The following is a 13,044-nucleotide window of genomic DNA, read 5'->3' on the forward strand; positions in this document are numbered from 1 at the left end:
GAAAACACTTCGAACGCTTCGCTGCTTCATCTACTTATATCCATTATGTCAACAATTTCCTTACATCCTCTGAAAAATCATCATCGATCATCAAAAATGAAACGAGAATTAGAATTGTCATCAATTGTCTCGGAGAATGAAATCATTGCCGTACTATTCTCTTCAAATGGATTATTAAAACGAGTTCACTCGTTTCTCTAACGAAAGATCCAAATCAAAGAGAATCCAAATCTCAATTAAACCTGAATCTCTGAATCTCTCGAGACTGAAGGTCTCGAAGTAAAACAATCTGATCTTTATCTGGTATAGTTTTATACGATATTACGTTTATTATTGACGATTATTAGGAAAACAAACGGATAGATATATCGTGCGAAATGATTACGTTTAAACGATTGATCTCTAAACAAATTGATACGCCAAAAACAATACGTCCCGGGTAAAAATAAAGCTGTGAAATTCGTAAATTTATCGCGCAATCTCACTCGGATGCCAAGTAGGTTGTGCACGCCACGCCGTTACATTGTCGAGTTACATAAAACACCTCTGCGTTTGTCATTTTCTTGACAGACATTAACAGGGTTTATCAACCATGGAATAACGGTTAAGAATGTATGTAAATTACACACATTAAGATTTAATACATATTTATATTATTTTGCAAAGGAACGTGTAATAAATTTAACAACGGTTCGATTAAATTTTAATCGAAGAAAAGGAATATAACGATGACTTGTTGCATGAATAGTGTATTTATTTATTTTTAATATATTTGAGAAAAGTAGATCTGTAAGTAAATAGTAAATTATAAGATTATATGATTATATGGGTTTATAATAGAAATAATTTTATATAATTTTAGCAAATATGATTTTTATATAATATTTATATAAGAAACAATTGAGAATTATTTATTGTTTCACAAATTTCACAAAAAATAGATACATAATATTTGCGTAGCGAAATATAAGATATTTTTCCATATTGACTTGCTAAAAGGAATATAATGTGATAATTGAAAATGAAAATAAAATTAAATTTAAAGATATATGAATTTTTTAAAAATATAATAAATTTTTATCAACCAATGTTGTGATAATGCAAAAATTAAATAAGAAGATTCTTTCTAATTTATAATTTATAATTGATTGATTATATTTTTAAGCTATTTTTTCTGTAAAAAGTAAAAAAAAATTTAATTTATTGTATTTTTCTTTTATTATTTTTCCTGAACATTTCAAAAGAAATTGAAATTAAAGAAAAAGAAATTTATAAGAGATTTAAAAGTTGATAATCAAATATTTGTACAGAATAAATATTTCATAAGAAATGGATTCATATTATGGATAAATTCAACAATTTATAAGGGACAATTCATTCAGGAACAATTATTATAAAAATACATATATTATAAAATTAAACTTAACTTTCTTAAAAAATATTTCAACGAAAATAAATTCAGTAATATCGATTTTTAATTCTGGAAATATTTTATTTATTTTTCGAAAATGAATTCATCAATGTAATCCATACATTGAAAAGATTTGAATCATTCGTTAGACTTAAAAGATTTCTGTTCAAGAATAGTCAAATGAAATTGACTAATCCAAATCCAAATCGATGGTTGGAAAAGATATATATCTGTGGTAAGAACATACGTAGAAATGTTAGGAATGAAGAAGCACCGCAATTATGGCACTCTCACTGAATAATACTAATTTCTGTTTCTCGACCAAGCATTTGAACCACGAACCACTTAAATTAGTGATGTATACATGAAGAGAAACCGCAAAAGTTATTTCTCTTTCATCAATGCATGCAAATATTAATCTACACTTGTTTCTTAACAAAAGTTAAGAAACAAACTAATCATTTTGTACACAAATTTCTTTAAATTTATTTTTATTTTAGTCGTTGTGCAAATATATTCGAGAAAAATTTATTTCCAATCTATGAAAAATATTAATTTGCAAATTAATAATAACTCAATGTTCGTCAATAAATATTATATTTAATACAAACACTTGTATTACAATTTTGGAAGAAAGAAGATATAGAGTCCTATTACATTATATTTACTTTACTGGAATTAAATTATGATTTAGGCTTTAAATTTTTATTATTTTTCATTTTTTTTTCTTTCTTTCTTTCTTTCTTTTTTTTTTTTTTTTTTTTAATAAAATTGGAAAATATTGGAAAACTCTGATAAGAAGCTTCATTTACAATGCTGATCATGATTATGAACTTGTAGAACAACATTGAAAAGCGATATTGATTGACGTCTAAAGTTTTATCTTTATTGAAGGTAACAATGATAACATTGTCGTCCCTTGTTGCAAAATAAATACCAAATTGTAAAAATATTTTATCTATATTGAATCAATATGCTCAAAGAAACTAGGTACAATTATGTTTATTTCTAACGAAAAAAAAAAAAGTATCTTTTATTATTATTAACATGATGTGATAAACATTGAATCGAAATTTTAAATGATATATTTAAATTAAAACTTAAAATTTATTCTACTAAGTAATAATAACAATGAAGAATAAAACAATTAGAGATCATTCATAATTTTCTAATTAACCATTATAAAAAATATAATTTTTTTAGTAAACAATTTCAATAAATTTTTCAACCGATCTTCTTACGAATCTCAACATCGGTTACAATTCATATTGTAACATTAAGAATTTAGAGAATGTAGACAAAAAAAACACACGAAAAAATTTATCGAAAAAACAAATAAACTGGTGGCAGACATTATAATGTCATTATTAACGTGTCTTTGTACGAGTAATGATCATATTGTTTAAAACACACGGGAAGAATAGTATTGACGGTAACGTGATTGTTTGAGCACGCAGTATATAATAGCGCAAAATAGGTCAATTATCGAACGGATAACCGAGCCGATATCCGTGCAAATAAAATTGCAAAAGAGTGCACGCCGATGGGAATCGACGTGAGCCAAGTGTCGAAAGCTTAAAAAGCCTGCCAGAAATTGCTACTGATCGGCGATTGCCGAACGTTTGTTGTTTGTACAGTGTTTTCCATTTCTTTTCTCGTCAATACACGATTTTATTTGATGAAAATTAAACCAATCGATTTCACATTTATAAAACTTTTAACGTTTTATGAAACGTTAAAGATGAAACATTCGAAAAATTTTTCGAGTTTTATATTGAAATGCAGAAAGTTTTTTCCAAGTTCAAAACTGTACTAATTATTTTTTAATATGAAATAATAATCTGATATAGAAATTATAATATTTTTTGAAGCTAAGATTAGCTTATAATAATTCAATAATAAATGTTTTACAATTAGCTAATGGGAAAAATTAATCTATGTAATTAAAATCAATCAATGGAAATATACAAACATCGATTTGCTAACCTTTTCGAATTAAGAACTAATCATGATATATATGTGTATATTATTTATTTATGAATGTATATTATTGATTATGATAATGATAATAATTGTGATAAAACACCATGGATGAATTATATAAAAACATCGTCAACAAATCATTTATTGATCGCATTGATTTATTGATTGATTTATCAGATATTAATATTTTAAACGATCTATATATTATATAAATACATTTATATATATATTACTTTGATTATTCATAATAATAGAATAATAATTCTAATATTAATAATAATATTATAATAATATAATTTTAATAATATATATTGAGTTATTAAGTTTGTTGAAAAAAAACTAATTTTAAAAAACATTATTGACAACTTTTTTTCTATGCAAAAAAATTCTATGAAGATATAAAGATCATTTCTATGTTTTTTCTTTTTTCTTTTTCTTAAAAATGTATTTCTACTGTAGTTACTTATGTGATAACAGTTTTAAAAATGAGTTTAGATAAATATATTACATAATCTGCAATCTACTATCAAATAGAGAAGAAGATAGCTATATCTTCTTGAACTTTAATAACAGTAATTGGATAAGAATTTTTAAAAATATTAAAAATTAAGACAAAAGAATTTAGATAAAATTTATTTTATACATATTCATTAAGATTAATAAGATTCATCATTAACAAATAGTTATCAACAAATTTTTTTTTATACAATCAATATTTCTTAACGAATGTAAAATTTAAAATTTACAGAAATACAAACCGATGAAATGCATTATAAGTATTAAGTATACACAAAATCAACAAATTTAATAAGATATTATTATTAAGAAAGTTTTGATCCGATTGAACTTCTCTACTTTACTCTATTCTGAGCTAATAGTATTCCAGTGACATTTTCTGCAATCCAACATTATCTTCACTTTCTATTCCATGATCTAAATTCTTTTAAAGTCAGATGTATTCCATACTAAATACAAGAATAGTTTTATCTAATAATACAAGATAAATCTAGAATTTACAATAGATAATAGATAAATTCTTTTTTTTAAAATAAAATTAAACTTTTAATTACAATTCAAGTTTTACAAAATATTTTAAAAATATTTAAAAAAAGAAAAGAAAAAAAAATGCTTTCAAAAATAATTTAACTTAATAAAGATTTCCAATAATTTTACCTTTCGATTAAGATTCAATAATCATATAAATCTATCATCAAAATGTTATAAATATTTGCACAAAAAAATAACTTTACATACTAAAATATTCCATTGTTACATTTAAATAATTTTAATTTCCAATAAAATATTCATCACGAGACTATTTCATTACTAAACTACTCATTACAAAATTATCCTTTTTTCACCATTCCAATCTATCTTCATGAATCAAATCTCTCAAAAAATTAACCACAATGTTCTCATATGCAATTTTTCCTTATTACCTTCGAAACAAAATTGTCTCGAACCGTTTTTCCCTAACATCCTGAAAACTATATCCGTTTCGCACAGTCACACAGTCACACAGTCTACGTAAGAATCATAATCGTTCAGACGATCATATCTAGTATATACCGGTATATATAGCGAGTTTCATTGATCGTCATGACTTTCATCTTTGCTTTCATTATATCAGAAAACGTACAAGCCAGTTTTTTTTTCTATTTTCTTTCTTGTGATTTTTTTATTTTATTTATTTACTTATTCAATATGTGCGTGTTGAAAAGTTGCACGCGATATATCGTTTCCTCAAATAAAAGATTAATTAGAATATATACTATACTGGTAGAGGATTCTTTGTATTTTTCAAATTATTAGAAATCAGGAGATACATCAAGATAGATATGAGGTAAATAAATAAAGAGAAATAAATAAAATGAAATTTCATGTGATAAATGTTATGTTGAAAAAATTATTGAGATTTTTGAATTTTTAAATATTTAAATAATTCATTTATTAAAAAATTGTTCAAGCAGAGTTAAACTTAATGAGTCACATTTTTTAATTAATCAATATAATTAAAGATTTTTCTTTGAATTATATTTCTTTGAAACAATTTTGATTAATGTTGAAGTATATTACATATTATTTAACACGTATAGATCTATTTGTCCATTTTCTTTATCTTTCCTATTTGAGCTAAGCAAATCCTAGTAAAATAGCCTTCATTCAAAATTTTATTTTTCTTGTCATAATGTTTTGATAAAAAAATCATCAGTTCAAATTTTACAAATCAGCGTTGAAGATTTTACACTCAATATAATCTTTTATATTTACATATAATTATAATTTATATAATCATCTATATATGCTAAATTTATATATATATATATATTTTTTTATATTCTGCAGATGTTTTCTCAATTTTAAACTTACATGAAAGAATCATGTGAATTTACATTTCATTCTATATCTCGTATAAATATTTTTATATGATGTTATAGAGAATTAAATGATTGACAAAAAATTAACGAGTTAAATATAATGGATAGCATTGACTTGTTTTCAATTCAAATTTCTACTGATGATACGATGTTTCACATACATCGATTTGATTCATTTGATTTGAACATGTTGAATGAGCGAAATCGAGATACGATTTGTTTGCTTTACAAATGAATCGTATTCAAAGATTGTTTTCACCTCATTAGTTGATAATAGAATCGAAGGAAGTTGACACGAAATGATAATAATTATCGAAAGGAAATTTGTTTTGATTGTAATAATTTGCACATTACGATCTTTTAAAAGATTTAACGATCAAATATAGAAATTCGTTCTTTTATTTGTTAATAAACTTTGTAACAATTCTTAAAGAAAAATTTAAATTTATTATTCTATTTCTAAAGCAAAAACAACATTTTATACGCGCTGATCGAAGTAAATATATAATGTAACAACAGGTATAGATAGAAATAAGTTCTGTGCATCGATCGAGATAATGACATTTTGAGAGAACTATTACGTTTACGTAGCGTCTAACATGATAGATATTTTAGCGCATGTAGTATTCAAATGATGATTGTTTTATTAGAAATATAAAAGTGAGAAAAATATTTCGTTAGAAATTTAAATTTAAAGGAAAAACGTGATTACCATACAGACGAAAATTCAAAGATCAAAGATTCTTCTCTTGTAAAATTGTATTTTTTAAAGAGAATATGGGAAATTATATAATTATTTTCCTACTTTGAAGAAGAATATACGTAGTACATAATATACATGTAATGTACGTATAATATAGTGAAAATAAATAATACAAAACAAATAATGCGATTAAAATATTAAAAATTTTAAGAATAATTAATTGCATCGAAGAATTGATAATTTCAAATTTACTAAACACAATACATAAAGTGGTTTCCTTTTAAAAATTATTCCTTAAAAATTATAAAAAAGAATATATATTAGCTAAGAAAAATTAACATATGCATCCAATTTTCGAATATTCTTTTTGAAATTATTTATAAATCGAAAAAAGATTGATTATCACTTTTTTTTTCTTTTTTTATTTCACATATAAATTAAGAATTTTTTGTACCGTCTCTTGTCAAGTTTCTCGACTTTGCGTTACATGATGCAATCGCGAAAGAAACACGGTTCGTCTGTTTCTCACGAAATAAAGAGACGATGAATGACAGTAGCATTTTGTCCTATCACGTGCTTTCTCCATTTCCAGATTAAATATGACTTATCGTTCTTCCTCGTCGATCGATTTTTTTCGTGATTAAGTACATCTTTTCTATTTTTAAAATATATATTTTAAAATTACTGGAAATATAATTCATGCTTGGTATTTCAAAGCTATACAATGAAAGAACGAAATATTAATTTTAGATTATAAGTTTCTTAATGATAGAGAACGATGTAATATTTTGATTTAACTTGTGATTAAAGTGTGATTAAACTGAAATGAAGTGGTACTTTTTAAAGACCTATGTTCCTTGCGTATGATATTTCAATTTAATTGTATTTAATAAATTGTATCGTTGACATAAAAACTATTTTGATGATTATAAAATATTAAAAGAGTTTTAAATATAATTTGTGAATATGTGAATGAAAAAAGAGATAAATAAATATTTAATTGGCATAGGTGATCATTAAAAAAATTATGAAAAAATAATTTCAGTGTAATTGTTACTTTCCACCATCACACACCATCACGGAAAGACTATCGTTAATAGAAATTTTAATACATATTTCCATTATCTTTGATAATTTCTTTACCTTTTATTTAATTCTACGTTTGTCGTCGATCATTCGAATATTTTCTAAAATCATTTTCTAAAATCATACATGAAATGAATACAAATAAAAAATGATGAACTTCTACTCCCTCAAGCACTATGAACTATTTCAAAATGCCCACCGCGATCGAGTCAACTCTATCAAACTTTGCAATTTATCAATCACACGCAAAACAAACTTGATAACACGATATACGATACCCATAAATGATCAAAAATGAACAAAAAACAATTTTTTTCCCGCTCTTCCCCTTTAAATCTCTTTTCACAAATCTTTCTTCTTCATTCTCTTTCCAGATCATCTTTCGAAGATCTGCGGAACATTTTCATTCGAATGATCACAAAACGCTACTATTCGTGTCCACTCGTGTAAAAATGAAAAATAAAACCGATACAGGTTTTATTTACACCTTGAGAGGAAAAACAAAACACTTCGTTCGATTATTTTTATCCTCGCGATTCGATGGAAATCACGGTTCAACCAGCGTCTAGCAGCATGGCTCCGCGTGCTCTTCCTTCTCTCCTCGAGATGAAGGCACACGAGGGGGATAGAATAAACGGAAGCGAATGCTGCGCTGGTGTGCGACACACTGGCGACCAGCTTCGATTTTCCTGCGACTGTGCAGCAGGAACGATTTTGCATCGCCCTTCTGCGCGCGCCTTGCAACCCCACCGCCACAACCCCTATATTCCTTTCACGCTTTTTTCCATTCCTTCTATTCTATTGTTTTTCAACATTGTTATCGTCACTTGTTATTACACCTTACGATTGTTTGCTTTTACGCTGGCAATTTTTATCGATGTTGTCTGATGTATTTCTTTTTTTTTTTTTTTAAATTTCTTTCATTTGGATCGGTTTGGTTTATCGATTTTCAATTTCTTATATTTTTCTCTTGGTATTCCTTTCTGTATCCCAGCAACACTATTTGGATGGCCTGTGCTTTGTAGGATCAGTGGTAAAAACATTCGGCTTCCATTATAAAGAAATTTAGATTATAAATTATAGAAAATTTTTTATTGAATTTTGCAAATATATAGAGCATAATGGATTATACATTCTTTTCAATATAACTTTGTAATGGTATTTGTAATGAGATAAAGCACAATTTTACATTAAAAAAAATGTTTAGTTTTTAATGTATATTTATTATTCTGAAATTGTGCCGAGAATTAAAAAAATATCAAAATCTTGATACAAATAAAATTTTAATAAAAATCAGGATTTCCAGATAAGTTGAAATTTCTTCGTAATATAGGATACGAATTTATATTATTATATATTATATTTAATATATTTAATATTTTTTGTGACTGATCGTATTTTCTTTTGCTTGCTTTTCGAATTTGTGACAATTTTAATTCGCGTACAATTATTAGTTTAAATTTATAATTTATAATTTCTCAAATTATAAATGTTTTTTTTTTTTTTTTTTTTTTTTTTTTTTCCTTTAATTTCTCCCCTTTTCATTAATATATATATATATATATTATATATCTCAATTTTTATATTTATATCTAATATATCTAATATTATATATCTCAATATTTTATATTTTTATCTCTGTTCTTTTTGATTTTTTTATTTCTTTTTCTTTTTTATCTTTCGGTTAATAAATGCATCTTTCGTTCCAAACTACTACTACTACTACTACTATTACTACTACTATTACTACTACTACTACTACTACTACTACTACTACTACTACTACTACTACTACTGCTACACAAACTATTTTCATTTTCCTCTTTTCATGAAAATTTATCTCTTTTTTATTTTCGCGGAAAGTCTTTTGCTTTAGGCTATTTTTATTTTAATTTCTTTATTTTACAAATCCAACAAAAAGTACTCTATTACAACTACTCTATTTTTTTTTATTCTATATTATATATTTTATTTTAAGCTTTTGATTAATTTATTTTTTTTTTTTTTGAATTTATCTTTTATAAATTATAAATTCTCATTTCATAAAAATATAACAAAATGTATTTTATTGATTATCCAAGCCTACCTTTTTTATCTTTGTCTTCACTTTCGTTTCCACATTTCCTTCATTTTATTTCGTATATACATCTTCCTACTTGTTTCTTTCTCTTCTCAACTTTCATCTTTTTCACTCTCTCCTACTTTACTTTCCCCATTTTTCCCATATTTTCTCTCTTTTTGTTCATCCCCTATCCTTCACCTTTTCACCCTCTCATTGCCAATCTTCCATTCGTTAAAATTTATTATTTTTTCATAATTTAAACCAATCAAAAATTTCTCCAATTCCTTTCGCGATTCACCCTATACCTATATATTCTCCCCCAATTTTTTCCACCTCGACACCTTATTTATCATTGCTCTTCCTTCACCATTTATCTTCACTATATCACTGTCCTCCTCCATTCCCCTTCGTTACTTCCACGCACGTCGCATCCTTCTCATTCGACCATCCATCTCATCCTTTACAACCCTCGACAGCTGCTTGGCCAACACCCTCCTTGTTGCACGCTGATTCCAGCCCAATGGTCGTGCTTTCTGCTCGCAGATCTGCGCAAGTCGCCGCTTGTCGCCAGGCAAGCCTCGTGTCTATGACCGAGGGTGAAATATACAGGGTGGCTCGAGTGCCATGGCTTCTCTTCAATCTCTTGACCATGTAATTATTTTCTTGACAGAATACGAGAATAATTAATAACCATGCCTTCTTACGAGTGATGCGTGCGTTGTAACTTAACATTGGAAATGTTAATAGAATAATATTGTGTTAACTGAATTCTTATCAATATTTTTATTTATATTAAAAATTGAATATTTACAAATATTGTAAATAATATATAGTATAACGAATTGTATCATGGATAATATTTTTCTTTTTTACAATAGGAATGATAAATACGATACAAGAATTTTTATACGTTTTATTATTTTATTCAATATATGTCGAAGCAATATAATGTAATTTTATTGTAGCTTTCATTTTTTTTTTTTTTTTTCATTAAGGCAAATGATCAAAGCGAGAAATGTAATTTCTATCCCGGTATATAAATCATGTGCTTCCTGGCCCAGATTTTACATAGTAGAAAGAACAATAATCCCCATGGATGCATTATAATGTTAAACTTCGATGTCAACGGGTTCTCTTGCACGATTCAATTTTATTTTCTCCTCTTTATATTTCCCTATAACTTGGACGATTTTTTTAACAAGGAAACGTCGATGACAATTATATGTTAATTTTATTGAAATTTTGCACGATAGTTTCATTAGATCAATCTACAAATTTCATAGTATTTGGTCCACATTATTTTTTTATTTTAAAAGAAGAAACCATCCCCTTTATTCGAATTACCCAATTATTATTGAATTATTGTTATTCAAGTGTTAATAAATCGTTAAATAATTCGACAAATAATATTTAAAAAATGATTTAAATATACAATTTTTAGATGAGTCATTTTTTTATGAAAATCAAATTAATCTAATTTTTCCAAAAATGTTATTGCACTAACTCATTGCATTAAGAACACTCTTAATAGAATGAATTTCGAAAAATTTAATATTTTTCTTTTTTTATTAATTATTTATATATTTGTACATATTTATTAATTTATTTCTCAATTTTATATAATATATTTTGTACGATATATTTATATTGGTTATTAATTAGCTAGAAAAGATTTCATGAATACAGAACTTCAAGTATATTTCGAACTGCAGAATTGTTATTGAATAAGCAATAGAACGAAATTATATTTAATAAATTAAATCATGGGAAGTTTGATTGTGATAGTCCAATCTATAATAAGTCTTTGAAAAGTTTTCTTAATTTGAATCAATTGAGATATACGATTTTATAAATTGTTTAATATTTAATTTTTTATTATACTCGATATATCGATATCTTTAATTAGTATTTTTTTTTATTCTTTTCTCATTTTTAAACAATATATCTAATTTTTATTAAAATCGAAATTCGATCATACATAATATTAAAACATGTTAATAAATTATTATTAAAATATTATTTCATAAATTTAAAAATTTGTATTTATATTCGCAGCTTTCCGCAGCAATTAATTAAAATCGTTAATGTATTTCAAGTACTATCTACTTGTTACCTTATCAAATTTCACATTAGACAATATTTAATCAGCTTATCGACGCTTGTCAAGATAAAACTATACTTGTAACAATAAGTGGGTAGAGGGTAGTAAAATATTTTCACTCTTCATATTGAATATTTTAGAATTAAGTGTTACATCTTAAAAAACGCGTCATGATAAGACTAATATTAATTTATCTAGAAATTTTTCACTTTTTATTAATTATTAATTCTCTTATAATCTTTTAAACAATTTATCGGAATTTATTTATTTTAATATTTGTTTAATATTATTGAAATTCATTTATTGATTTACACATAACTGAGACGCAAACGGTTTCCTATTTTCATTGATGAAACAATTCTGGGTCGTGGACACGAATTCAATGCTCCAAGATTCCAAGTAGTTCCATTTGCCAGGTTTTATTGGCCAATAATTTATTCCACGAGCTGGCTAATCGAGCGATTTCTTTTTTTTTTTTCAACGAACGGTTTCTGAATGGAATTCTTTGCAATTGAGGAACGATTTTTCATTTTTCTCGATTAATCCTGTATTTATCACAGGCCAATTTTTAAATCCACAAAATATTATTAGGAAATAACAAATTAAAAGTTCATTTAACAAATTTAAAAGTTCATTTCTCATACTAAAAAAATATTTTTTTATTCGTTCATCAAGCTATTTCACAATAAATTTTTAAAAATTATGTTATCGAAAATTTTACTATTAAATTTACTATTTCACAATAAATTTTTAAAGAAAAGAGAGGAGGAAGGAGAGAGAGAGAGAGAGAGAGAGAGAGAGAGAGAGAGAGAGAGAGAGAGAGAGAGAGAGAGAGAGGAGGGAGGAGAGAGAAGGACATAAAATTTAACTTTTTCAAATAACAGCTTCATACAATTTTATTAATTATATATTAATTTAATAATATTCATGCCAAATAATTTGATCAATCATTGATTTTTCCAAACAACGAATAATAAATAATTGATAATAAATCTTTACTAAGAGTCCCAATTATTTCATCCATAAATCCCCCTAAAAGAATTTCAACGAGCCAAAATACATATTTTTCAACCATCTACACGATGCACACGAGTCACGTAATTTACCTCCAACACAAGATTCCGCAAAATATATTAGAGAAGAGATTGTCAAGAGTGGAATAATTTATTTCACTTTAGCTACCACGTTTATCCCTTTTCCAAGAAGATCAACCATACCCTCGTCCGTTCTATTTCATATCTTCAACTGGATCCGTATCTTTTTTGATCGCGGTGAAAACGAGAAAATTCGTCCATGTTAATCATTCGACGAGGCCAATAA

The 13,044-nt window shown here is 25.7% G+C and overlaps 1 protein-coding gene across 6 annotated transcripts in view; it reads right to left on the bottom strand.

The window, feature by feature from the left end:
* Positions 1–13,044, bottom strand: part of LOC108003822 (uncharacterized) — a 58,144-nt gene that overhangs the window by 20,119 nt on the left and 24,981 nt on the right. The window contains exons 1-2 of one of the 6 annotated variants that reach the window (XM_062077427.1): positions 7,761–10,259; positions 7,619–7,675 (exon numbers count right to left, since the gene is read on the bottom strand). The exons of 4 other annotated variants lie outside the window; for them this stretch is intronic. The gene's annotated coding sequence lies outside the window, so the exon portion shown is untranslated. Of the gene's footprint in view, positions 1–7,618; positions 10,260–13,044 lie in introns of those variants that run through there. One more of the 6 variants, XM_062077418.1, reaches the window with a different exon arrangement.

Source organism: Apis cerana, linkage group LG7 (genome assembly GCF_029169275.1).
Source record: "Apis cerana isolate GH-2021 linkage group LG7, AcerK_1.0, whole genome shotgun sequence".
Classification (NCBI taxonomy): Eukaryota; Metazoa; Arthropoda; class Insecta; order Hymenoptera; family Apidae; genus Apis; species Apis cerana.